Here is a 24,648-nt window from a genome sequence, read left to right on the forward strand (position 1 = left end):
GCCTAGGTTCGGACCTGGGTGTGAACTTGGTTAAGACCTGGGCTATGCTGGGTACAAGCCTGGACTTAGACCCAAAGAGTTTTAAAGATCAGACCAGACGTGGACCTAGACTGGATCGAAGATGAGCTAGGAATGAACCTTCAGCTTAGAACAAGAGGGGGCCTAGGTTCGAACCAAGATGAAACCTGGTTGGGACCTGGCCTAGGCTGGGTACAAGTTTGAACTTGGACCCAGAGGGTTCATCTAGAACCAAAAGTAGATTCGAGCTGAGACCCAAGATCAATAAGCAAGAAAGCACACGAAAACGTTTGACCTAATATAGTACTACAGGTAAGCTTGGCTTGAGAGTGGGTTCTAACTACTGAAATGTGGCTAAGCTGATATAGATCCCCGCATAGGTCCTGGCCTCCTGTTATAGGATTTCGCTAGGTCCTACTATACACAGAATTGCTTTGAGGCAAAGGATTATGGAGGGGTGCTCACAATTAAAGTTGTGCAAATCCCAACCGCCTCGGCTCTCAATGATAGGTTCTCCTCACGATGTTAATGCAGATTTTGGGGGTTTTTGAAAAATTTGTTTCCTGATTTTCCAGGATTTCCAGTCGGTGTGTGCTAGAGTCTATAAAGAAGAACGAGCGCGGCCCGAGTCAATGGTGAATCGAACAGGACACGGTTCAGGGAGGGTGCAAGCACCTATCGATGTATATTTTTTTTATTTTTTTTACTTATTTTATTTTAAACTTTGATGAAATATAGTTATACTAAGCATGGTGAAAGTAGAGAAAAATGATTTCAGCCAAAATTAATAAATTAAAATAAAAAAGAAAAAGTCAGGAGCAGGACAGACTTATCTGAAGCAAAATATTTGTTTTATATTTTGAAAAATTTTATTTTCATCCAAAAATTTGTGAAAAAACATAAAAAATACCTCTGGGATATGGCGGCACGGGTCATGTCGCACATGTAGGTTGGGCGGCACGGGTTGTGTCGCCCAAAAAAAAAAATTATTTTTTATTTTTTTTATCTTGTTGATCTTGATGAAATAAGACTACTGAAACTTGCAGAAGAAGAAAAATCAGACTTTTTGATGAAATAAAATTAAAACAAAGTGAAATAGAAGAACAGTAGATATAAAAAACTTATATCAAGCAAAATATTTTTTTGATATTTTTAAAAATTTTATTTTGCTCTGAAATTTTGTGAGCAGCCACAAAAGAGACCCAAGACCTAGCCTAAAAAATTTCAAAAAAATTTGAATTCGGTGATGTGGGAAATAGCAAATAAAATATTTTTTTATGAAAATAAATTAAAATAAAGCGATAGGAGGGGACTGCAGATTTAACAAATTTTCATTTTTTTTGTATTTTTAAATATTTTATTTTGACCTGAAACTTTGGGAATAATCACAAAATGGTACTTAGAACATGCCCTCAAAGTTCCAAATGATTCTAAGACTTTTGAAATTTTGATGCTCAGATCATGCTCGATATGCCCCACGTTGGGCTCCAAACTGTTTACCATGAAAAATCAGAGAGATCTTAATTGATGATCTCTCGGATCTGACACTTTAAACTGATAAAAAATAAAGGAAATAAAATGGTAAGGAGTGTAGGAACAATCGAATTCAGATCTGGCTCTCAGATCTGTGGTGGAGCCAGCTTGATCAAAAGCATTTAAAATATGATTTTAAATCAAAATAACCAAATCCAGATCAAGATTAAGAGAAGAAAACAAAAGAAAAATAGTAAAAGGGGAAGAAATGTTATCGGACCAGGCCGGATGGCCTTAGCTTCTCGAGCCCTTAGGGCTTGCTTGTATCAGAACCAGCTCCTCTTGCCCTTCTGGTCCAGATCTCGATCAACAAGTCTCTAGTAGTGAGTTCCATCCTAAGGGTATATCTGGGGTTTCTCTCAAGAGGCCGAGGCTCCATAACACTATTTCCAGGGTTTTCTCTCTGTGTTTTTCTCTCTGTCTCTCGTAGTCTAGGGTTTCAGTCTCTATATCTAGTCTCTCATCTCTCTCCCAAAAGAATCTCTTGTTTTCAGTCCCCCCTTGGCTTTCTCTCTCTATTCCCCCTAAATGGTCCCCAAAAGAAGCTAAAAAGTGGAAAATTTTGTTGGGGAGAATATCCTCCTGTAACCCACCAAAGGCTCAGTCAAAACGTGTTTTTAAGAGGTCTCGAATCTGGGCGGCACGGGGCGTGTCCCACGGGCGGCACGGGGCATGTCGCACGGGCGGCACGGGGCGTGTCGCACAGGCGGCACGGGTGGTGTCACTTGGGCGGCACGCCCCATGTCGCACAAACAGAAAATGCTCCAAATTCAAAACTTTCTTTTCAGGTGTGTTTCTTAGCCACTTGTGAATCTCTCAGAGAAAATTTGGGTTTTTTACTATTTTTAATGTTGTTTTCTGTAAAACAACGTGTTTTCAGGGTTTTAGGTCAAAACAGGGCGTAATAGGGTTTCTGGGCTGACATAATGGTTCTAGGTCCAAGGGTAAGTTGTGTGACCTATGGATTTTGGGTTCACTAAGTCAATGTGATCCTAAGAGTCTAAGAAAACCACATAATTTGTCAGATTTAAAATGGGGTGTCTACAACATGTCACCCGATCGCCTAAATCCGGGTAGGGGACATCGAGGCATCTGACCATTGAGAGCCACTCTTGATAGTGGGTCTAGGTCCCAAGTGACCCAGAGTGTGTGAGAGACTCAAAGTAGCTTTTTGTTTGCCTCAAGAAGACGAACCAACAGCTAGGTCGTTAGTCATAGTGGTTGTGTAAGTGTGTCGAGTGATCTTGTGGTCCTTTGACTGAGATGGGCCAACGATTGAACCATCGATTTGGGGTGTGTGAGATGCAATGTCAAGACAGGCAGCACGTGTGTAGAAAGAAGAGTTAGAGGTGACCTTCTTGGTACCCACAAAAGAAACGGCTTTAGAAGAGTCGATAGAGGAGGGGGAGTGGCCTTAAGGGCATGCTTAGGCTTGAGACTGATGGAGGATCCATCAGTATCTGTGTGAGCATGAGAAGTGGTGGTTTTAGAACCACCCATGCATTTAGCATCAATGGACAGGGCATTGATGCTGTTAAAGGGGGAGTAAGGAGTTTGAGAGCCCTTGCTCGCCTTAGGTTGGGCCAGAGCACGAGTGTGAGCAGTATGGTCGCTTCGCAAAAGAAAGGAGGGAGTTGTAGGTTGAAAACCCTTACCCCCAGGGGACATGTTCATGGGTGTGGGAATCATGGAGTTCCCAACCCGAAAATAGGAGTTAGTAAACCCCAAAGCCATTCTTAAGTGTGAATTAAGTGTTGTGAAGGTTTACGAGCAAACTGAACCAATGATAGGGTGGCGCATCCCCAGTAGCATCGCCAGTTGGCTGGGCCTAATTCCGTGTCGTCTCGAATCGGCCTGAATATGAGTGATCCGGTTGAAGGAATCCTCTCTCAAACAACTGCGAGGCCCACACGCTTGTGTACACGTGGGTTTGTAGTGTGAATAGGAACCAACAAAGAGAAATATTTTAATTGACAAAGAAGTGCTCGAGCACCTACCTTGTCGTTTTGGGTTCGAGGGACGCATCCTGGCGATTCACTCTTAGATCATTTCAAAAGCCCTCTGGCTGTCCTCGAAGCACGATTTGAATTTGGCTTCCTCGCTTCCTTGCACAGCACTCGAATCAACACCCTAAAAATGATGGCCTTCAGGATACATCTTCTGGGGTCTCCTCCTATTGGTAATAATAATATGGTAGATTGGGGGTCCAAACTAAGGGTTAGAGGGTAGATAAAGGTGTGTTCAAGACAATGTAGGTTCAAATGGGTGAAGTGCAAGTGGAAGAATGTGAAAGGGGTGCAGAAGAGAGTAGAGATAAGAGTGTATGGTAGAGAAAAAGAGCATGTAACGTGAGTGTGAGTGGAATTTGTAAGAGAGGGAGTGTATGATGTGAGGGTGTAAGTGAGAGTGTGAGTGTGTGTGTGAGTGAGAGTGTGTGAGTGTGAGTCGGACATGTAAGACAAAGAGTGTGTGATTTGAGTGTGAGGGTGAATGTGTAATATGAGTGTAAGTGTAAGAGTGAGCGTGAATGGAAGTGGGAGTGTAAGAGTGAGTGTGAATGGAAGTAGGAGTGTGAGAATGAGTGTGAATGGAATTAGGAGTGTGAGATTGAGTGTGAATGGAAATGGGAGTGTGAGAGTGAGTGTGTATGATTGTGAGTGTGTGCGATTGTGAGTATGTAATGTGAGTGAGAGTGTGTAATATGAGCAGGAAAGGAAGTGGGACTGTGAATTGAAAGTGGGAGTGTGAGAGTGAGTGTGTGAGTGAGAGTGTGAGTGTGTAAGTGACAGAGTGTGTGTGAGTGGGACGTGTAAGAGAGGAAAAGATTTGAGAGAGAAAGGACGAGAGAAAGGTTGTGTGGAGGGGAGAAGGAGAAGACAGAGAGATACTTGATGCTTTGTTGAGGGGATTGAGAGAGATAGGGGTAAGTGGGATAATAAGGGGGAGAGATTAAACAAGATAAGAATGAGAGAAATATATACGTATAAGAGAGAGAGAGAAAGGCATTTGAGAGAGAGATATGTGTAAGAGAGAGGGGGAGATTTGAGAGAGAAAGGAGGAGAGATTGGCGGCGTGAGGAAAAGGAGAGAGAAATACTTGAAGGAGAGGAGAGGGAAATACATGAGGGAGAAGAGAGAGAGGTACATGAGGGAGAGAAAGAAATTCAAGGGATTGGGAGAGCTAAAAGATATAGAGATGATTTATTGGGAGAGTTGAGAGGATCAAGATGGTGAGAGAAAGGGTAAGATTTAAGGAGAGAAAGAGATAAGTACTTATGGAGAGAATGGAGAGAAAGGGCAGATGGGGAAGTTAAGAGAAATCTGATTGGGAGAGAGAGAGAGAGATTTGAGAGAGAGGGACATAAACACGCAAGAGATAAAAGAGGGAGAGAGTTACGGTTGTTGCTAGGCGCGGCCCTTGGTACAGAGGAAGATAGCCACACAAGAGATAAAAGAGGGAAAGACTTAGGGTCGCTCTACGTAGAGAAGGGGATAAGCACACAAGAGATAAAAGAGGAAAAGAGTTAGGGTGGCTGCTTGGTGCGGTCCAGGTAGAGAAGGGATAAGCACATAAGAGATAAAAGAGGGAAAGTGTTAGGGCCGCTGCTAAGTGCGGACCTTGGGTAGAGAAGGGATAAGCACACAAGAGATAAAAGAGGGAAAGAGTGAGGGCCGCTACTAGGCGCGGCCCTTGGTAGAGAAGGGATATAAAAGAGGGGGAGAAAACAATGGCAACAAAGGGGAAGGTATGCGGGGGCTGCCCTCAGGTGCTACTCTGGTTTTAACAACTTATAACAAGGGGGGCAAAGGAGAGGAGACGTGAGGGGGGAGCTGGGGCCACTGCTACGTGCGACACTGGCCGCATGTGAGAGGAGAGAAGAGAGAAGAAAGAAGAAAGAAGAGGAATACAACATATAAGAGTCGGAGTTGCTGCTAGGTGAGGCCCTGGGCGTGCGTGAGAAGGAGAGAGGAGAGAAGAGAGAAGAAAGAAGAGGGAAACAAGGGAGAAGAGCCGGGGCCACTATTTGGTGCAGCCCTGGGCATGTGTGAGAAGGAGAGAGGAGAGAAGAGAGAAGAAAGAGAGAAGAATTGGGGCTGTCGTTAGGTACGGCGTTGGGCTTTGGTTCAGGAAAGAAAGAAGGAAGAGAGAGATGGGGGAGAGGAGAGAGAATGGACTTGGGAGTGTCCTAGCGTAGGTGCACCCCCATGAGTCCTCTCTCATGCACATGAGAGAGAGAAGGGTTAAGTTTAGGTCAAGGTTAGGGTATGGACTAGGGATGTTGGCCAGGGTTTATGGTGTATGGTGTAGTGTAGGGTGCAATGTTTGGTATAGGGTCCAGGGTGTAGTGTATGGTCTAGGGACTATGGTGTCGGGGTTTTTTCTCTCTCTATCTAAATTTTCTCTCTCCTCTCAATTTGATCAAGAACTTAGAAGCAAGGGAAAATAATAAGCTAAAACTCACTCTTCGTTTGCGACGGAATTCAGGCAATCAAATGTTGTAGAATCGATGCTTGATCCATCATTTACATTTTAATGCCCTTTGAGCATCTTAAAACGGACTCTTCATGAAGAAACAAAAATCCGACCAAGGCTATAAACTTCGACCACCAATCTGGTACGAACATTTTGATCACAAATTGAAGAGGACAATTTCACGACCATTTTTCACTAAATTTCGTACAATTTGGTTTCCGTTTGAGCGCATTCCAAATTTGGGAAGTAGCTTGAAAATGGGAATCTGACGATCGAAAAAAATTTCCTTTGTCAACCTTGAAATTTGCACTATCCGGCCTTCAATTGTGTGCAAAAACTATACCAAATTGTAACCCTTCACGATACGGTCGTAACGGACCCATATTTGTGACGATCCGACACCGGGATCTTGAGTTATAACTTCATGAAGTATGTAATATATTCTTGTATAAAATCTGATTGTTAACCTTTCGAGCTCATCTTCTCTCTAGAAATTCTCTTGTCTAGGGCCATGTCATTATGCACACCGTATGTCAAAATAACCAGGTCGTCGAGACCTAGCTTGTGTCAAAATTTGAGCTTGTTTTGAATTAAAACAAACAAGTTATGAGCATTTGAAAATCATCATGACATGGGAAAACATAGTTTCCATAAATGGAAACTAGTTCACCTAGGCTGCACCGTAATAGTATAAAACCCACCCTTTTATGTTAAGTTAGGCCCATAATGGTCATGGAAGGTCTAATTGACCCCAAATTTGGTCCTTGAGGTTTTGACGTTCTGAATTTATGACTAGTCTGGTACTATTTTGACGCCCAGAAAATAGGGTTGTAGTTATAAGGTTCCTTTTTAGCATGAAAGAAACTGGATTTGAGAGCTGAGCTTCATCTTGATCATATCAAAACTTATTGGAATGTAACGAAACTTTGTGAGTGTCCTTTGGGCATCCCAAACTACCCTTTTCATTCCTTTTGAAGCTGTTTCAGTACTCTTTCAGAGGTTGCCCATTTTTAGGCTTATTTTTGTAGTGTTCTCATGGTTTGGCAGTGTCTTGGGTATCGGTGGGACCAGGTTGCTACTGGCTCTCTCCATATGCAACTCAGGGCTACAAGTACATCAAAAATGATGTATAACATTGTTCTCTCTACACCAATTTCAGGGAAGCCCCCCATCTTATATGTGGATGCAGTAGATGAGTCACTCGGTGCCTTGCTAACTCAAACAATGGTGAAGGTAAAGAGACAACTATATACTATTTGAGTCGAAGAATTTAAGGAGCTAAAGAGAACTATTATGCCATAGAGAAGATGTGTTTGGCTTTGATATTCATAGTATAGAAGCTCAGACACTATTTTCTCCCACATCCGGTTCCGATCGTCTCTCGAGTTGACCCCATTAAATTTCTCTTATAGCACCTTTATCTGTTGGGACGACTCTCGAAACGGTCATTACTCCTCATGGAGTTTGACATTACATATGTGTCGTAAAAAGCTATCAAAGGACAAGCCATTGCAGATTTCTTGGTTGCACACCCTCTCCCAACTGGTTCTCCCTTATGACTTACCAGATGAAGGTGTTTCATACCTAAGCTTCGTATGATTGGAAGATGCACTTTGACGGGTATTTCAATCCAAAAAAGGTAGTGTTGGAGTAACGATCTCCACCCTCGTGATGACCTTGTCCCATCATCATCCTATCTCCTGGAGATAGAGTCACATAACAAAGCAGAATATCAAGCGCTCATTATAGGATTAGAGATTGCTTCCCATACGGGCTTGAAATGCTTGACCATTTATGGAGATTCAGAGCTAGTTATCAGGAAACTCAAAGGGGTGTACGATGTGAGGAAAGATAAACTCAAGCCTTACTACAACACCGCCAAATTCTTGATGTCAGAATTTGAAGAAGTTGCTCTTGAGCATGTACTGCAAAGGCTTAATGAACAAGCCGATACACTCGTCAAGTTACGGGCAACAATTCAAATCCCACTAAAGGAGCCCACACTAATAAGGGTAGCTGAGTGGAGATGTGTTGAGTTTATCAAAAAAATCGACGATGAAGATGAAGTGCAGTCATTTAAAGAATGCCCTCCTCACCCATTTGGTGCATTAATTGTAGCCATGTCGGCCTCGAGCAGCTCTCAAAAATCTCCCACGATTGTGGAAGAAGAAAAGAAAGATGAGGACGAGTCAGAATCTTAGGATCACGTGTGTGCAGAAGTTGAACCAATAACAAACTGATGCACCCCTATGTTGTACGTCATGTTTAGCGTACTTCCATGAGCCCATGTGAATAAGGAGAGAGCCGGCTACAGTCTGGTCTCGCGAGTTCAAGAAACACCCTCAGACCAAGATTGTGCTAAAAATAAAGCCTCCAGCCTGGTGACCTGGGTGTGCCTCCTTCTCACTAAAGAAAGACCCTTCACTGTAGCCCTATGCTAGCGGTTGCAACAGGGGACCAGACCACCGCCATTACGCTTAGAAATCAAAAAAACCCCGAGGACCAAATTTGGGCTTAATCAGACCTCCCTAAAGGGGTCTACGCTCATGTGGCCTCGCAACTTATAGGTTTTACCATAGCGCTGTGCAGCTTCACCAAACCAATCCCAAAAATGGGGACTGCTACAATGCTTTTCAGCAATAACTTCGCCAACCCACAACACCTTCCTCCTAAACCAGACAGAGCTAAAACGTTGATATGTTCCAGATCACGCCAGCCCCGTTATTTTGACATACGAGACACACTGTGGCGTGACCGAGAACCCCCATTGCTCTTGAGAAGAAAGTGACCGGATAAACTAAGGAGCAAACAGGGTTCAGTGAGCTCTGGACTCAATGAACCATATCTCAACATCCAAGATTGACACGAGGAGTTCAGCAGAATCCCCTCACAAAAACTACATTCTGGTACAACTCTTGCATTCAATCCATGGTTCGATGAATGCAAGTCCTCAGGTCACCAAACAAGCAAATCCAGTAGGTTGCCGGAATCCCTTACTCCGGCAACCTTCAAAATTTGGCAAATGCACAAATTGACACCAAATCAGCCCAAACTTGGTGCAAAACGACTATAGCAGCCTCCTTTATGACTTGCAAGCAGAGCTAGGAGCCAAAACGCAGCCCAAAGATGCATTGGCAAACAAAGTTCGCAAAAATGGTCGAACTTTCACCCTAGGGAAAAAGGCCACCACAGCACAGTTGGAGGGCATCAAAATGCTCACAATCAAGAGAAGAACGAAGATATGTCTCTAAAATAGCCGAACAGTTTCCACAAGTTGAAGAAACATCTTCCAAAGTCTTCCCATGGCAGAGCAGCCTGCATGTGGGGACGGTCTCATCATTCGGGCAAAAGATCACAAGGACATTTTGGATTTATTTTTTAATTGTAATTAAGCTTGACATTTGAGCGTTCACCCCTATTTGGTGAATCCTCTATATAAGCAAGCTTAACTTGCTTGTAGAAAAGACCTTGGGATCATCCTTTTTGGAGATACTCCATAATCTTAGCCCCTGAAGGCTAAGAAGAGTCAAGGCTAGATAACGTTTGTTGGTTTGTCTTTCTTCGTGAGCCCCTGAGGGAGAGGAGAGTGAGGGAGAGAAATTTTTGAGGAAAAGGGGATACCCTGAGTGTAGGTCCCGCGGGCACCCCGGTCGCATGGGTCCCCCCACCTCTCCTAAGCCAAGTCATCTCTCTCTCTCTCCCTTTCTCTCTCTCTCTCTCTCTCTCTCTCTCTCTCTCTCTCTCTCTCTAGCCTCCGCGCATGTCCCCATCCACGCGACAGCCCGCTTCCATCCGCGAACCTACGAACATGAGCGAACCCGCGGCTCTTGTCCCTTTGGTTTTTCCACATCCCCTCTAGCGGCCAGCAGGTCCCCTCCATAAAGGGGGACCAAGGAGGAGGGATTTTCGGATCCCATCCTAAAAGCACAGAAAGAGTGATAGGAGAGAGGTTGTAAGCTTGAAGAGGGCTCCCATCCAAACAACGCTGAAGAATAGCCATAGGGCTAAGTAATTGCTCTAAGAGGGCCATCCACCCGGGCATGTCCCCGAACCCCCAAAGCGGCGCAAGAGCTTTAACGCTCCAGTCGCAAAATCTCTCTCACAGTTGGCTCCCTATCCACTAGCACTAGGGCCCACACATGCGTCGCGTGTCGGACCTCCAAGGTTGTTCGGGAGAGGGTTTCTGCCTCCTCGCATGGAGGGAAACCAGGACCCCCGACATCAACTGGCGACTCCACTAGGGACACGTCACCCTATCGTTGGCTCGAGCTATCTCCAGGTACCAACCTCTTCTTTTTCCTCTTTTCACTTTTACTATGGGATCCGCTTATCCCTCTTTCCTCCGGGTTGGCGAGCTTTACATCCCCATACCCGCAGCTACTCATGTGCATGCTCGACCATTTGGGCCTCCCTCCCGTGCATGCCCTTTATGTGGCCATGCTGGCCCAGCCATCTCAGCCTCGGCTGAGGAAGTTCGGGTCACGGTTCCTCAGGCCCCTCACCCCGCCTCTTCTGGCATCCAGGGAAGACCCCTCTATGTCCACTGTGCAGGTGACTTTGCTGTCGTCCCCTCACTAAAGCACCCCGTTGCTTACGGGCACCCTGTTGCTTAAGGGCACCCCACCAGCCACTGGTCCCAAAGCAACCCCTGTGCCGCCCCTCCTCCTCACTTCGTAGGTCCTAATGAGACTGCCATCACCGCGAACAGCCAAAAGGCTACCACACCCGACACCCCCATGCACATATCACCCGCTGGCAATCACCATGTCAGCTCGCGCGGTTACTCTACCGCGCGTGCTCATGTCCAAACGCTGCTTGGCGGCCTGACCACCATAATAATGAATCAGGGCAGGCGGCAGGCTACCCCGGTCCCTCAAACTGCTTCGGGTCGCGCTCGACCCAAGCATGGCGTTGGTGGTTCTCACGCCACTGACACCATGCATGTGAGCTCCAAGGCTGGGGGCAACTTGAGAGCCGACCCGCGGCCAACACGCGACTTTTGGGACAATCAAAAGCCCATCAAGCAAGCGTGCATGCATTCAGGGGACCCAACGATCTCACTGGCTAAATGGGCGGTGGTCACACGCGCTCCGCCCCTTAATACACAAGGGGTTGGCCCTATGGCCACCCTAAATGCCACCGTGGATCACACACACGCATGCAGGGCCGAAGAAATCCTCGACAGTAGAGAAGGGAGGATGGCGGTTATTAAACCACTAGCCACCTTCTCCCTCCCACCGTGGGCTCCCAGCTTGCATTACTAACGGTAGAAACGCCTGCCTTGGGTGTTTCACTTTGCTTGACCTCGTCGTTGCTGCCTACTCATCGATAGAACAGGCCTACTAAGAAGGAGACCAGACCATCCTCCAGATCGGGGGGAGAGTTTATTGGAGCATATAGGTCGACCAGGCTTTGGAAATGGAGCTTTACTTCCATGTAACAGAGATGACATCCTTGACCTTCGCGGACCTGGCCCGAGGCTTGGAAGCGGGCCAACTATGGGGTGGCCAAATCAACTCCCGTGCTGGTCAATTGATAAGCTTAACCAGCGCAACGACACCAACCACCTCCCAAACCTAGCCTAAGGCAATCCCTTCGCCTGTGTTGGACGCCCCCCAAGTCTCAGGGCCGCGAAGTCGAGGGGCAGTGCAGCAACAACCGCCCCTAAGTCAAGACTACAGTAGGGTGCCCCCATCGAAAAGTTATCAGCAAGTTGAAGAGTCTAAACAGGGGTTCGACCAACAACACACCATCAGCAAAATGTGGGTGCCGACCCTTCTGGGTATGCTGATTGAACAGGACATGGGGATCCTCCCTCCTAGCAAGCGGCCTGACCATGCAAAATGGGTTGGTCATCCCAACTATTGTGATTTCCACCGAATGTTGGGACATCCCATCGTAGACTGCCTTCAGTTGAGAAACTACATCGAGGCGTTGGTCCGAAAAGGGCAGATCAATCTTGAGGACCTTGAAAAAGCTGTCGGGACACCAGGAGCCCACCCCGTGGCCACTCTCCACAAAGAGCTGGACAACGAAGTGCTCGAGATTGAGTTTCCGCCCTACTAGCCATTTGCTCTCACCTCCTCGACTTATGATGCATGACTTCATCCCAAGGCAGGCTCAGTTCGCCAAGGGAGGTTAGTGCATCACCACGATAACCCCTCAAGGTTCTCCCCACATGAGCACAAGCTCCTAAAGGCGCACATTATTGTCAGTCCCAAGGACAGGGCTTTAAATAAGTCTTATGCAGTCACGGGGGTGCGACTCTAAGCAACCCCCCAAGAACGCAATAAGCACTGACATAAGTCCACGGTGCCCCGGGGAAGAACTAAAGAGGCACCTCCTCAGTAAGTGCCCGAATTTTTTCTGTGACTTCTCTTTCCTCAGAAGAGGTGGAGAACGAAGTGCAAAAGAAATAAAAGGCACGAAGAAAAGAGAAGCCACAAACGCATCACATTCAAAAGAATAAGACAAAATCGTTGTCTTATTTACATGAAAATGAGGTTACAAAGTCTGGATGGGCCGCCGGCCCTACACAAAGAAAAAGGGGAAGAAGACAACAATCAAAAGTGGTCAAGTGCGCAGCATATCTTCTCCCCCAGTGCCAACATGTCGTCTAGCTTTGCATGCTTTTGCGCCTTGAAAAGTGAGACACTCTTTTCAATGCTTTCGGATGTCCCGAGGTGTTTCCTTATCTCGAACATCAGATGTCTCAATCGTCGCGACCTCTCGGTCATAGCCTCCCTATTCTGTTGATGGCGAACTCCTAAATCTTCTGCGCAGGCCTGTAGGGATGAAATCTCATTCCTTATCGCCGCTATCTAATGAGAGAAGCCAACCTCCTCCTCGAGGGAGGGGGCATTCACGGCCGAAAGGTGTTGTCTCTCCTCCTCACATGATCGCAAGGAGTGCGCTCCCTCGCCAATTTCTCCTGAAAGGAAGTGATATGTGCATCCAAGGCTTGCGACATATCAGTCCCACTCATGACGGCTGCGGACCCCCAACCCGTGAGTTCCTCTGATAATTACCTCAACTGGACTGAAATTTCCCCTTCAGGGTGCACGGCCTTTAAACTCGCCACGTAGACCCTAAGAGCTTCAATTCCTCCCTTCAGATCAAGGGGGGCACATTCTCACAGCCTCTGGAGGCCCGCTCGGATCATGCGCCTCACGGTTAAGTCCCCAGCATCAAGCATTGAGGAGGCTGGAGTTAGGGGCCCAGCAGAAACGCGAGGCTGAGCATTGGCCAGGGGAGCCCCATTAGCAAGGACTAGAGTAGTCGGATGGAAGGTATTGTGCTCAGAGAAAGACTCCCCTACATGCATCTCCTCCATAAACTGCTCGAGACCCAATGATCTCAGAGGGAGGGCCACTATGCCTGGCCCTGTCCCCTATGACGACCCAAGTATGGCCGGGACAGGCGCCCCCGGGTCCACCACAAAGCCTTCTCCTTCACTCTTGACGATGATCAGCGATGTCATTATGAGAAAAGAAGTTGAAATATGAAGGGCTTCCAATTTCACCTGTTTAGCTGCTGCCGCCACGACAAAAAAAAAGAAAACCTGGAGGAGGAGGTCGACTCCTGTTGGCCATGGTTCCTACTCTACAGTGCTGCTTCAAAAAGAGGCGAACGCCAAAAAGGAGGCCTGAGCAAAAGGCACAAAGGGTGTTTGCTCATACTTGGGATCCCTAGGTAAAAGCGAAAGGAAAACACCCATCTTTTTATAAAGTTCAGCAGCAGGAGAGCCAATCGATGGGCAACGTGCCCTTCAATCGCAGAAGAATGCCGGCAGCACGTGAAGCGAAGCGTTGAAGGCCGGACACAAAAGCACCACCGGCATGCGAATCAAAGTGTCGCATGAGCCAGCACCACGTGCCTCGAAGGCTCATTCAGAGCACCCAGGGCATGCCCCTACACCACTCTCCTTGTGGACAAGCAAACCTTGTTCCTTGTCTCTCCCAAGTGTAGAACCCTCTGCGGTCCCAAAAAAAAAAAATGTGGGGTCTTGTGAAAATCAGCAATGACATATTCCTCAAGGGTTGGGGTGAGAACCCGCAAGGGTATCCCAACGATCACATGGCAAGCTGCGACTACCCCACGGGCACAACGGGAACTTCATCGGCAGGGATAAGGACGGCACTGGTCCACACAAAAAAGAGGAGCAGCAAGCAAAGAGGCAAACTAAAAAGGAAGGAGTTCTTTTTATTCCATGAATGAAAGGATTACAGCTTTGTGGTTACAGTTTATAACTACAAGACAAAAAATGTCAATCCGTTCTGGGGTAAATCCCTCCACGAACTCCGCCACCTCCTCACCGGGGTGGCCTCCTCCAGGAGAGGGTATCACCCTCTCCAAGAATGCTTTGGAGAAGAAAGCGAGTTCCTCCTCCTCTTTCTCGTCACCTTACAAAGGTGAAGAGTCGGGCACTCCTCAGAGGAATTAATACATGAGTCAGGTCTAAGGGCACCACCCCCACCAACAACGACAACAGGCCCCCAGCATCCTATACACGACCGCGGGCCTCACGCCATGGGTCTCGTACAAACAGAGGAGCTCCGCAGCAACAAGCTCACCCTCTGTCATGGGTCCATCGTCTCCTCCGCACGGGTGAACACCTTCTCGACAACGCTCAACGCCTGTGCACATACCAAAGGCCAATGTCAAGCAGTTAGCCCCCTTAGCGGGCATCGCTCACCGACTAAGTTCTTCAAAGAAAACGAAGTCTCTGCACTGCCTCCACACACAGGAGCATCAAGAAAGGGACTTCGTCACAAAAGGGAAAAATTTGCCCTCACGCTCTCCTCCCTAGCCCAAGCAGCATGCCGACCAGCTGCTCGACCATGTTTCACTACAACGGCACCTTGTTGACTGCGACATTTAAACCTTCTCACGCGTCACCCACCAGGTGTTGCTCATGAAGCGTCACAGTTAAATCTCACGCTGCTTGCTGCCAGCCTGGCGTTATCAGCAGATCACTCAAGCGAATCTTGTGCTAAGGAAAAACCATCCACCTGGAATCCTCCATCTGACCTCACCCTACCATGCAAGTGCCTCGTCAATCGAATGCCACCTCTTTAAGCACGCTTTCTTTGGGGCAGTCCATCATACGACCTCTCGCGGGTACCTTCATCACTTCACTCCACTCCACCCCCCCCCCCCCCCCCCCCCCCCCCAACCAACCCCCCGCGGGTGCCTCCATCATACCACCCCCCGTGGGTACCTTCTTCTTACCACCCCCCACGGGTGCCTCCATCATACCACTCCCCGCGAGTGCCTTCTTCATTCCACCCCCCACGAGTACCTTCACTCCACCCCCCGCAAGTGCCTCTTCATTCAACCCCCCGCAAGTGCCTTCATCATACCACCCCCCGCGGGTACCTTCTTCACACCACCCCCGCGGGTGCCTCTTCACTCCATCCCCCATGGGTACCTTCTTCACACCACCCCCCGCGGGTGCCTCTTCACTCCAACCTTCGCTGGTACCTTCACTCCACCCCTGGCGGATACCTTCTTCATTCCACACCCTGCGGTACCTTCACTCCACTCCTCGTGGGTGCCTCTTCACTCAACACCCCGCGAGTACCTTCACTCCACCCCCAGTGGGCACCTTCATCACTCCACCTCCCTGCAGGTACTTCCAACATCCCACCACCGCGGGAACCATCCCACACCTCCTGCGGACACTCCATCATCAACTCCGCATGGGCACAAACCACCTGGGTCACAATAAAGCTACTCTTCGAGGCAATACCCAAAACAAGAGGAGAGGACCCCCTGCCTAGGCCACCAGCCGCTACAATCAACTCGGGCCAGGGCCACACCCTCAAGACTCCTCCGTCAAGGCTCACTACACTAGTGACCCCTCCTCCCCCTTAAAAAAAGAAATAAAAAGAGAAAGAAGCCGGGACATATGGCAACCATCGTGAGTAAAATTAAATGAGCTTCAGGCAGACATAGCAAAAAAGGCTATGGGTAAAATTGCCCAAAAAAAAAATACAGGGGCATGGTGAAAACCTGCAAAGGGTACCATGAGTAAAAATGACAGGTGGGAATGGCTACGAAGCCATGAAAAAAAGAGTCCTAAAAGAAATCCCGGCATGGTGAAACCCACAAAGGGCACCATGAGTAAGAGCATAAATCAATGGGTGGATGTGGCCTCGAAGTCACGAGTAAAAACGCCCCAACAAAGGGTATGTTGAAAACCACTCTACTGTTTCCATATCCCCTCGATCCAGGTGACAACCCACAAAGGGCGCTTGGACCGAGCCTCCCTCTTTCAACCTTCGGGCCAAACCTCCGCATTTTGGCCCCTGTGCCTTACACCAAAAACTCCGGCTCTAGTGCCTTCAAAAAAAACTCCAGCCCTTGTGCCTTCCAAAAAAAAATTTGGCCCCTGTGCCTTCAAAAAGCAAAAATTATGGCCTCAATTCCTTAAATAAATAAATAAATAAACTTCTACCCCAGTGCCTTCATAAAAAAAAAACTCTGGCCCCTGTGCCTTCAAAAATTAAAAACTCCAGCACTAGTTCCTTCAAAAAACTCCGGCCCCAGAGCCTTCCAAAAAAAAAAAGACCTCCAGCCCCAATGCCTTCTAAAAAAAAAAACTTCCAGCCCCAGTGCCTTCCAAAAAAACGTTCGGCCCCAGTGCCGTCCAAAAAAACCTTCGGCCCCAGTGCTTCCAAAAAAAAAAACTTCCTGCCTTTATGCCTCAAAAAAAAATACTTCTGCCTCTGTGCCTCCAAAAAAACTCCGACCCCTATGCCTTCCAAAAAAAAAACTCCCACCCTAGTGCCTTCCAAAAAAAAAAAACTTCTGGCCCCAGTGTCTTCATAAACATTTTCGGCCCCAGTGTCACCTTTTTGTTTTATCCCGGGCCTTAGTGCAGCCTTCTTATTTTTGGCATTGGAGCCTTAGTACCTCACGCCACCCTTTTATCCCGGGCATTAGTGGGTCCTCCTTATTTTAGACATCGGAGCTTTAGTGCTCCGGTGCCACCCTTTTATCCCGGGCCTTAATGTCGCCTTCTTATATTTGGAATTGGAGCCTTAGAGCTCCGGTGCCACCCTTTTATCACGGGCCTTAGTGCCGCCACAAAAAAAAAAAAAATCCTCTCCTCCTCTTCTCTTCCATTAAGCTCTTACAGCCAGGGTGAAGTCCCCTAAAATAGGACCACCTCAGAGGCTATCCTCCTATCGAGTATGGGTAATTCGAGTGACCCCCAACTAGACTTGTAGGACATAAGCCAAAGAGGTACCTTGCCTGCTGTTCTTCTCATCAAACTCTAGCATCCGGGGTGAAGTCCCCTAAAATGGGACTGCCTCAAAGGCCATCCTCCTATCAAGCCTGAGCAATTCAGGACGCGCCATGAAACCCACAACCAGGCCAGCAGGATGTAAGTAAAGAGGTACCTTGCCTGCCTTTTCTTCCTCCACCAACCTTCAAGCATCCAGGGTAAAGTCCCCTAAAATGGGACCACCTCGAAGGCCATCCTTTTTTCATGTCTGGGTAATTCGGGAGACCCCCAACTGGACCTATAGGACGTAAGTCAAGAAGTTCCTTGTTTTCTCTTAGCGTTTTTGTTTGGCTAAGAATAAAGCTCACAAGAAGGGCCCCTGCCAACTGGAACGTTAGGACCTCCCTGGCCAGAATGGGATAAAGCTCACAAGAAGGGCCCCCACTGGCTGAAAAATCAGGAGTTCGTGTTGAGAAGTCGTAAGCCCATCGACGGCAGAATATCAGCGTGATCTCCACAAAAACATAAAAACGGATTCTGGCAAGACCCTGAGAAAGCCCCTCAACAAGGCACCGGACCACTAGAAGCAACTTTGGTTGCCCCCCAGTCAAGGGAAAAGCTAAGCAAAGTTTACCCCTTAAGGATTACGCTGTGCCGGTGATAAAGAGAAAAAATATTGATCGAGAAACAATAAACACATCTTGGCAAGGATTCGTCAGAGGAGCTACGACGTTAAATTTTTTTGAATGTTGCACTTTTCGCTTCTCTCGAAGCGCAACATTCGGCAGGGCAAGTTGTTGTACGTCATTTTTTATGTACTTTCATGAGCCCATGAGAATAAGGAGAGAGCCGGCAACAGTCTGGTCTCAGGAGTGCACGAAACACCCGTAAACTAGGATTGTGTCAAAAATAAAGCCTCCAACCTGGTGACCTAAGTGCAGTTCCTTTGCACCAAAGAGGGACCCTTCACAGAAGCCCTATGCTAGTGGCTACAATAGGGGACCAGACCACCGCCATTGTGCTCAGAATGTCAAAAAAAACCCTAAGGACCAAATTTGGGCTCTAGCGGATCTCCCTAGAGGGATCTACGCTCATGTGGCCTCAAAACTTATGGGTCTTACCATAGCGCGGTGCGGCTTCACCAAACCAATCCCAGAAATGGGGATTGCTACGATGTTTTCCGACAATAACTTCACCAACCCACAACCATCCTCAGAAACCAGACAAAGCTCAAACATTGATATGTTCCAGATCATGTCAGCCCCGTCATTTTGACCTACGAGACGCACTGTGGTGTGACTGGGAACCCCATTGCTCTGAAGAGGAAAGTCACCAGATAAACCAAGGAGAAAACAAGGTTCAATGAGCTTCGAATTCAATGAAGCATAGCTCAATAACCAAGCCATGGATTAACACGATGAGTTCGGCAAAATCCCCTCACAAAAACTACATTTTGGTACAACTCTTGCATTCAATCCGTGGTTCGATGAATGCAAGTCCTCAGATCACCAAACAAGAAATTTCAGCAGGTTTCCGAAATCCCTTTCTCCGATGACATTCAAAATTAGGCAAATGCACAAATCGACACCAAATCAGCCCAAACTTTGTGCCAAATGACTGCAGCAGCCTCCTCTCTGACTTTCAAGTAGAGCCAGAAGCCAAAACGATGTAGCTCAAAGATGCACTGGCAAATAAAGTTTGCACAAACTGTCGGACTTTCACCCCAGGGAAAAAGGCCACCACAACACAATTGGAGAGCATCAAAATTCTCACAGTCAAGAGAAGAACGAAGATATGTTGCTGAAACAGCTGAACAGTTGCTACAAGTTGTAGAAACAACTTCCAAGGTCTTCCCATGGCGAAGCAGCCTGCATGGAGGGACGGTCTTGTCATTCGGCCAAAAGATCACAAGGACATTTTGGTCATTTGAGCCTAATTTTGGATTTGTTTTAAATTTGTTTAATTGTAATTAAGCTTGAGTTTTGAGTGTTCACCCCTGTTTGGTGAATCCTTTATATAAGCAAGCTTAACTCACTTGTAGAAAAGACCTTGGGACCTTCCTTTTGGAGAGACACCATAATCTTACTCCTGAAGGCTGGAAAGAATCAAGGCTAGATTCTGTTTGTTAGTTTGTCTTTCTTTGTGAGTCTCTGAGGGAGAGGAGAGAAATTTTTTAGGAAAAGGGGATACCCTTGAATGCACGGTCCCACGAGCACCCTGGTCGCGTGGGTCCTCCCACCTCTCCTAACCTGAGTCATTTCTTCTCTCTCTCCTTCTCGCTCTCACCTTCGGGCGAGTGACCCCCGTCCACGTGACAGCCCGCATCTATCCGCGAACCTGCGGACACTAGCAAACCCGTGGGTCTCATCCATTAGGTTTCTTCACATCCCCTCTAGTAACCAGTAGGTCCCCTCCATAGAGGGGGACCAAGGAGGAGGGATATTCAAATCCCATCCCAAAAGCATAGAAAGAGTGAGAGGAGAGAGGTTGTAAGCGTGAAGAGAGCTCTCGTCCAAACCACGCTGACGAACAATCGAAGGGCTACTTAATTTCTCTAAGAGGGCCATCCGCCCAGGCGTGTCCCCGAATCCCCAAAGTGACGCAAGAGCTTTCACGCTCCAGTCGTAAATATCTCTCTCACTGTCGACCCCCTATCCGCTAGCACGATGCCCCACGCGTGCGTCGCGTGCCGGACCTCTGTGGTTGTTCGAGAGAGGTTTTCCGCCTCCTCGTACAGAGCGAAACCAGGACCCCCGACATCACCTTATAAAGGAGTATTTGAAACATAACCGGCTTCCTGAAGACCCTATTAAGCATAACAAGATCTGAAGGTCAGCCACACGATATGTATGTCGTGACGGTATCTTGTTTCAAATTTCTTACAATGATATGCTGCTTAGGTGCATTGACCAGCAAGATACAAATTTGTACTCAAGGAAGTTCATCTAGCCCTACGCTTTATGACACGAACATCAGGATAGGCTATTAATAAAGATAAAGCAGAATTAGTTGTAAAAGGGTTTAAACAAAAGAGGACATTGATTGACTAATATGTACTTGTGGCAAGAATTGCTACTATTAGATTATGCTTAGCAATAACCTCTATCAACCATCTTGTCATACATCAAATGGATGTAAAAACTAATTTCTTAAATGGTGACTTAGATGAAGAAATATATATGAAACAACTCGAAGGGTTTGTGATACCAGGATATGAGAACAAAATCTATAAATTAGTTAAATCTCTTTATAGACTTAAACAAACACCTAAACAATGGCATAAGAAATTTGAAAACATGTTGATGTCAAATAGTTTTAAAAGAAATGTGGCTAATAAGTATGTTTATAATATGCAATTAAAGTCTTTATGTGTCATTATTTGTCTATATGTAGATGATATGCTTATCTTTGGCACTAATCAAGAAATTGTGGAGGAAAGTAAAAGATTCTTCACATCTAGCATTGATATGAAGGACTTAAGAGAGGCTGATGTGATACTTAGTATCAAAATAGTGAGAAAAGAAAATAAATTAATTTTGACTCAATCTCATTACATTGAGAAAATACTCAAAAAGTCTGAGCATACTGATAGTAAGTAAGTTTCTACCCTTATAGATTATCATGTTAAATTAAAGAAAATGATGGAAGATGTATATCTCAACTTGAATATGCTAGAGTGATTGGTAGTTTAATGTATGCAATGACTAGCACGAGGCCTAACACAACATATACAGTGGGCAAACTTAATACATATACAAGTTGCCCAAGTAATGAGCATTGGGATGCTATATCTCGAGTTTTAAAATACTTGAAAGGAACTTTCCCGGAGAGTTTGAAGGGTATAGTGATGCTAAATGGAACAAAGAAATCCAAGTTTCACTATCAACATCCAGATGGATATTTACATTAGCGGATGGTGCGATATCACGCGGGCCACATAAACAAAAGTGTATTTCGCACTCTACTATAGAGTTTGGAATAATTTCTTTTGACTCTATTGGCAAAGAGACCGAATAGCTAAACAATTTATTACATGACATTCCTATTGGCTAAAACCAATACTTGCAAAAACAATATATTGTGATAATCAAGCTACTATAGTGAGAGTTTGTAATGATGTATATAATGGGAAATCTATACGTATTGTGAGAAGGCATAACTCCATCAAAATGTTAATCGGAGATGGAGTGATTGGTGTATAATATGTATGATAATAATTGATCATTTGACAAAAGGCCTTATAAGGGATGACATTAGTAAGACGTCAAAACAAATGGGGCTAGAGTCCATTGACTAATCATCTATAGTGGAAACCCAATTTAGTCTTTTGTAACCTCAAAATTCTAGGTTCAATATAGTAAAACAAATTTTATGTATGATTAGTTTGGTTAGTAGATGACAAAAATATTATAAGTACCTATTCTTAGAAAATCCATACAGTGGATAAGTCTCGTGATATCCATTATGCTAGTAGGTTGAGTTATACTTTTAATATGGTCTATGGACGATATATAAGTCACAGTGTTTTAGATACGAGTACGATTTGTATACAGCTGAGGCTCTAAACAATCAAAGTAAAGCACACCTTCAAATAGTGTCGAGAAATGTGGTTTCAATACTGAAAATCTTTGTGATAGCCTTAAAATATATTTTCATCTTTTGTTATAAAATTTAAAGCTTCGAAAATAGTGTAGGTCGAGCAGATCTAAGAAAAATAAAAAATGTTCAAAATTGACGGTTCAAAAATGCGCTATAAGATGTACTATTTTTAAAACTTGAAATTCATTTTTTCTCTCATGTCCATGCATCTTGATGTTGTGATAATCAATTTGAGGATTTGGGCATCAAAACAACCTATTCTAGGGAAATTTTTGAGATGGGCTCTATTTGATTGTTTAGAGCTTCGACTCTATATAATTTTTTTCTTTTATATATGGGGGTACTCTTGATAGACACACCTATATAAGTATGGAAATGAGATCGCTTCCTATGAGATAGGACGTGTATCTAGACCACTTATGAAATACGAATATATGCACAAGGCCCAAACATTATAGCAGCTAAAAAGACACCAGACTTGAATATTATTTGTGAGTTATACTGCCGGTCAGTTACATAAGCAACACGGTTCAAAACTATATGCTATTACGGTACTTGATGAAGTTTGCAGTGCACACACACACTCTAAGTGAAAGTTCAAATTGAAAGGTACTTCCATGGTATGCAAATAATATGTTTCCTATGCTTTTTCTTGTTATTTTAAAATTCTGAAGGAAAATATTAGTATTTTAGTTTGAAAAATACTTGTGTGTATTTCAAAACAACAATATGGTTATGTGGTATTTCTTAAGCTACATTTTGCAGAGATTTTTTTATAACCATTTGCATATCTCTAAAAACACCATTCTCTACAATTTCCAGGGAGCAAAACCAATGGACTCCTCTTTCTCTACTCGTTTTTCCTTCTTTCTCTCTCTAAACAAACCCAAGACTCTGGTGCTAATGTGTGGATTCCAAGCTTGCGTGCATAAAGTTTAGGAATTGTCCTTTTTATACACATCAAAATAGTATCGAAAGGGGCCAAATATCGTTTTGAGATAACATTCATATGTGCCCCAAAATAAGATGTGCTCGAACCTTTGATTTTTTGAAATAGTAGTACCTTTTACCCCTATTTCGCCCACGAATTTTTCAACACTAGAAGCACTTCACACCCGCGTGGAGACCTCACAGACTGTTGAAAAGCGTAGCAGGCACTACAACATGCTAGATCCTTGACGGGGTAGAAAAAGTAATATATAAAAGAAAAAGATCCTAGAAGATGGTAGAAAAGGAATATATAAAGAAAAGGATGGGAAAACGGGTACCCGGTGGGCACGTCAAGGAAAGGACGTTAGGGATTGGTCTTTACCCTCTTGGCAGCCGGTGGGCACGTGAAGGAACGGACGTTAGGGATTGTTTCCTTACGTAGATTTGAATACGATTACATGAAGAGTGCATATATTGTCCTTGAGAGCGCATTGTGTATCTACTCCCTTACTCAGAAAACCTATTTAAGATGGGTTTTTTGGCTTGACATTTTGGAAAAAAAAACGACTAGATCATATTTTTAAAAGAAAATTTTTGAATTTTAAATTGAGTTTTTTAGCAGTCTCTATTCAATCTTGATATATTATTTTTTTTAGTGTTTAAAGATTTTATTTCATAATTTTTTATTATAGTGATAGCAGTCTTTGGTAAGTTGAAAAGTCCATGTTCGGAGTCTTTTTTGTCTAGTGGGATGAACTTACCATAACCTTTAAAAAATTGAAAAGTCTTTATTCAATCTTGACATATTTAATCTTTTATTTTTATTTTTGGAACATATCACTAAAGGACGTGGTCGGCATGAGGCAAAGGCCGCACATGTACAAATACGGGCTTGACAATAAATATATTTTTTAAATATAATTTGATCTTAAAAAAATATATAATTTTTAACATGAACATCATAAATATGAAAATTAAATAAATTTTAAAAATTAAAAATAATAATTATATTAAAATTTTTTTTGAATTGTTAGCTATAAATGTCTATAAATGAACCACTTATTTGTATCCATATTTAAGATAAATGATTTATACATCGACCGTATATTGTACAAATCCAGTTCAGCCCAGATGGAACAATTGTTCATCACTAAAATGGTACTTATTTTAAAGCATCCATGACGTGATCAAGTTAAGCAATTTAGTATTTACTTTATGAAAATGATTGATTTATCCACTAGAGTAATAGCACGTCAACTATTACAGTGTAAGTACCCAAAATGTTCATGTCTTGTCTTACACTTAGAATTGACAAATTTTTTGCTTTAATAAGGTGGCTCAAGGAAAATGATTTAAATACTCATGTTAGTTCTAAGCTCATGGGATTTATTTATTTTTAACTAATACCTTGGTTATATTTAAAATTAAAAAAAAAAATAGTATTTGCATCACTTGGTTGGGATTCAAATGATGAAGCCTTGCACGACTTTTTTCATTACACCGTTTCAAAATGGGTGTGGTTTGTATTGAGTGGAGGCTCTAAACAATCAAAATAAAAGATGTAGCAGAGAAATATAGTTTCAACATTAAAAATATTTATAATAATTTTATAAAATATATTTTTATTTTTAATCATAAAATTTAAAACTTTAAAAATAATATTTATCCCACGTCAAAAACGGCCACTTCTAATAAATTTTTTGAACTGCGCCTTGATTGTTCAAAACTTGACCTTTATATAATATTTTTTCCAAATATTAAGTGACATAACCTAGTGACGGCACTTTGGTAAGTTCATCCCACTAGCGCTCTATGTCATATTACTAAAATACCCCTAACAATAATTAAATATATTCCCTCAC

The sequence above is a fragment of the Amborella trichopoda genome, chromosome 9, assembly GCF_054954075.1.
Source record: "Amborella trichopoda isolate Santa Cruz 75 chromosome 9, AtrichopodaSantaCruz75HAP2 v2.0, whole genome shotgun sequence".
Lineage (NCBI taxonomy): Eukaryota > Viridiplantae > Streptophyta > Magnoliopsida > Amborellales > Amborellaceae > Amborella > Amborella trichopoda.